This window comes from Camelus bactrianus, chromosome 4 (assembly GCF_048773025.1).
Source record: "Camelus bactrianus isolate YW-2024 breed Bactrian camel chromosome 4, ASM4877302v1, whole genome shotgun sequence".
Taxonomy (NCBI): Eukaryota; Metazoa; Chordata; class Mammalia; order Artiodactyla; family Camelidae; genus Camelus; species Camelus bactrianus.
In genome coordinates this window covers 68,273,333-68,277,788 of record NC_133542.1, presented here as the reverse complement: position 1 = coordinate 68,277,788, position 4,456 = coordinate 68,273,333, and positions in this window count along the sequence as shown.

The following is a 4,456-nucleotide window of genomic DNA, read 5'->3' as shown; positions in this document are numbered from 1 at the left end:
TACCTTTGCCTAGTTGCATTCTAGGGCCAAAGCAGAACCTCCTAGGTGGTTATGGTGGTCTAGGGCAGGGCTGTGCTCCAAGTGGGGTGGTGGCGACATTCAGATAACCTTTGGTTCAAAACTTGGGGGAAGCAGGCTGGTTATGGGGGCCAGGTGGGGGACACCAGTCACTGCGGGGGGGGGGCCTTTGGGAGGACTGGGAGATGCTTGGGCCTTCTGGGGCCTCAGCCTCAGTTCCATCCTGGCATGCATCTCAGCTGTTATCTTGGGCAGAGGAAAGAGTCATTTAATGAGCACCTGCTGTGTGCCATCCCTCACCTCGCTGTCCTTACAGTAGCCCCGTGAGGCAGGGGTTATAATCCAGGAGAGGTACTTGGTAAGTGCCCTTTAGTCAGCCATCTGCAGGGGCAGATTCAAACCTGGGCCCACTTGACTTCAGGACACTGTCCTTTCCTCTCTGTCCATCTGGTGGCCACCCATAGGTCCCAGGCCTGGCCTTTCTCACTGATTCCTTTGCCTCCCCTTCCTCCGCTTGGTGGCAGCAGTGAGCACAGACGACTCGGAGGAGCGCTTCTGCTCCAGGTGCCCTCCTGGGACTTTGCTTGCTTTGTTCCTTCGTCTTGTCCCATCAGCTCTTTGCAGCCACTTGGGTAGGTGGCAGCTTCAGATTACAGACGAAGAAGCTAAGGTGATGTGTCCTGTCCAAGGTCACACACTGAGGAGGGCCAGCCATGATGCAACCCTCCTTCACCCTGACCCACCTGGACCAACCTGACTACTTTATCCCCAGGGCCACTCCTGGTTCACCCAATGCTTCTGTGCAAATTAGAAAAAGGTACCCCTCTTAGGGCAAGGCAGCCCCCGGCACAGGGCTTGGCAGTGGCTTTTATGCAAAGAAAAAACATCCCTTTGCCTCTTGGCAACTTCAGACGCCCTGAAGCAGACACCCTGGTTCCTGCCACTGGGGGATATTCAGTCTTGTAGAATGAGACAATCAGATCACATCACATAACTGCACAAGATAAGGAAGTGACTAATTCTGCTCCCAGAGGGGACAGGAAGTCTTCATAGCAGAGGTGTCATCCAAACTAGGTTTTGAAGAATGTCCAGGAGTTCACCAGCTAGATAAGAGTTGGGGGAAGTCGAGGCAAAGGAACAGTGTGAGCAAAGGGATGGAGGGATGTCAACCAGCGTTGTTTGGGGGCCTAAGAAAAGTTATTTTGTCTGAAAAGTAAAGACAATGTGTAGGGGGGAGAAAGACTGTGGAGCAGGGGGATGGGGAGACTGGAAAGGACTCCTTGGTCTTCACCCGCCCCCCCCAATATGATTAGTCTGGGGGGAGGCAGGAGCCCTCTGGAGGTGAGGGGAAGAAGTGAGAGAACACTGTGAATTCAGGCAGTAGGGGCCACCAAGTGCCCTGCCCAGTTCAGTGCCACCTTCTTGCTGCCCCTCCAGGCTCCAGCCCCTCCACTCCCACCCCACAGTAACAGGCAGCGGGCTCTGCCTAACCGGCCAGGCTGAGCCCCCTGTTCAGTGGACCTAAGCGGTGGTGCCTAGCTTGCCCCTCCTCCTGGGGGTACTGCGGTGCCTTCCCCGAGCAGACAGGAGCTGTGCTCCTCCCCACAGAGGTGTGGTGTTTTCTTTCACCACCTGGGGCCAGATGATGGACTGGGCTTTGAGGATGAAATACCAGTTCCCAGAATGAAGTACCCAGACGCCTGTGCTGTGTGGTGGGCCAAACTACATCCTGGATAGATTCTGTCCCAGATTCAATGCCGGTGGGGCCCAGGGTGAGAGTGACCCTGAGGTCACAGAGGGACAAGGTGCAGCTTGGACCTTGCTGGGTCTCTGTACTTCTCCCACAGCCCTGCCGTGCCTCTACTCACCTGCACCTGGAGTGGCTGCTGCCCCAGGAGGCTGCTCTGATGCTCCTCAGCTGAGGAGGAGCTGCCCTCCCGCCCCACAGCACTTGAGCCAGGCGGAGGTCAGCCGGACAGTGTTAACAGCCTCTGTGCCCCAAGTCCCAGCCCCTGGGTTTCTCCTTCACCTGGTCCCTACCTTGGGGCCCACCCTTATACAAAACCCTAACACGTCGTCACTGCTGAAACTGGCTCTACCCAAGAGGAGACAGGGACTCAGAGAAAAATCTTGCCCGCGGCCACAGAATCAATGGTACCAGGACAGGGGCCCATAGCCAGGCTCTGAGTTGGGGTCCTCTCGCAGCACAACACATCAGACCTGAAGCCAGTTCCACCTGCCCTGGTGCCTCCTCCGAGCAGTCTGCCTGGATGACTCCCACTCACAGTGACTGCTACCCATGACTTCTATGTCATCCGGCTGGGAGATGCAGGTATGAGTCATGGAGAATTTCCCTGAGCCTCAGTTTCCTTTTCTGTACAATCGGGGTGTTGGCGATCTCTGGGCTAAGGTGAGGACCTGCAGCTCTTAAGGCGGTACAGCGCTCAGCACCTGCCAGGTACACAGTAGTTGCTAATAAGTGTCAGCTGTACCTACCCTGATGATGAAGCTGGGGCCATCTTGAGTCCCAAAGCCAAAGTGGCAGCTTCTCTTGTCCCTCCCTCCCTCCTTCCAGGGAGCCGTGTATCCTGTCCACCTCCCCAAGCCAGAGTCATCCCCAGAGAAGGAAAGGTCACTACAGTATCATTTATTACCAGAGACACCACAGGGCTGTCAGAACTCCAGGGCAGGAGCGGGGCAGAGGGGAAGGACTGTCACAGACAGACAACTGGGGACAGAGCTGTGCACCTGGCAGGAGCACCAGGGGCCCCATTAGAAGGAGGGAGAGGCTGAGGCCACTGGCGGTGGGTGGTGGTCCAGATGCTGTGGTCTGTCCATCAGAGGCCCCCAGCTGGGCCTCTCAGGGGTCCCCAGGCAGAGCTTGGAGGAAAGTTCCTGTGCACTCCCTCTAGAAACCTGGGAGGAAAGGGCATCCTTCCTGTGCACCCTTCAGTGCCAGCTGAGCTGACAGAGAAACGAGATGGGGACCTGCCCTGCCAACGTGGGGAGGGGGCTGGAAACGGAGGCTGGGGCAAGACCTTGGGTGGGATTCTGGCTTGGGTGGCCCTAGTGGCCTCTCTCAGCCCCTCTGAGCCTCAGTTTCTCCATCTGGAGAACACCCACAACGCGGGGGTGGGCTCCGCGGGCTTCCAGGAGGGGCAGTGGCAGGCGTCGCGAGGGACACTCAGCCGGCAGCCTCCACTCCCCCGCACTTCATGCTCAGGCCACCTGAGTGACTGGCGCGGTGGGGTACGGGGAGGAGGCGGGGCTAGGGAGTCCGGAGGGCGAGGAGGGTTGGGGGTCCCTCCCAGGCCGAGGTGGAAGCGGCTCCGTTGCTACGAGCGGCCTTAGCAACGCACCCATTCAGCGGAGACAAAGGCGCTGTCACTTGAGCGCAGAGGCGCCCCTGCGGCTCTCTTGTTCCCACTGACGCTGCGCCTGAGGGGGCGGGGGCGGGGGGGGGGTGCTGGGAGAGGGAGTGGGGGTGCCGCCTGCGGGGTGCCTGTGCCCTCCCGGCAGGCCTGCAGGGGGCGCCTCCAGCCCACTTTGCAGAAGGGGAAGCTGAGATTCTGAGGGATAGGGACACCTGCCAGGGGTGGAGGCCAGCTGGGAGCTGGGGGGGTCATAGAGACCTGGGTTCACATGTGCCCACACTTACACTCACGTGACTACCGTGCGCTGCAGTTTCCCCATCTGTGGGGATGGGGGCCTGACCCCAGCTCTGCCACTGACCCTGACTGGTCACAGCGCCTCCCTGTGCCTCAACTTTCCCTGTTGCACAATGGGAGGATGACAGCACTCCATTTCCCCAGGTTAGGATGAAAGGAGTCAGCAGATGCCCAGCTTTAGTTCAGAGCCCAGCCCCAGTAACAGCTCCATAAACAGGCCTCTTGCTCTGGCTGGAAAAAATCCGGTGGTTGGAGGCTGGGCAGCGCTGAGCCCACCCCTCATAGACTTGTCTCTGGTTTAAGACTGTGGGAACTCAGGCTTGGAGAGGCTGAAAGATGCCAGGGTGCCCGAGGCTCCCCTCGGGCCAGGCTGAGCTCCCCAGGCCCAGTCCTCTCCTTGAGCAGGGCGTAGGTGGCCCCAGCCTTGCCCTGCTACCCACAGGCCCCCATCACACCCATCAGCTGTCCAGCTGGGGAAGGCACTTGCTGCTCACCGGCTTTGGAAGGTCTCTCAGACCATCAGGTATCAGGACGGGGATCCTGAGAGGGGATGAGGCCGGGAAGCTGGCCTTGGGGTGCCAGAGGGGGTGCGGGCACAGAATAAGACAAGCTCCTCACTCACTGCCCCTACCAGTAACACTGGCCTGGGAAGGGGTCCCCAGTTTATTCCCTAAGTGAGCCTCTCCCACGGAACACTGCATTTTCACTGACTACAAGGAGCAGAGTGAGAGGAAGAGCCCCTCAAATTTTGGAGGGTTGGGTGTGGTTGC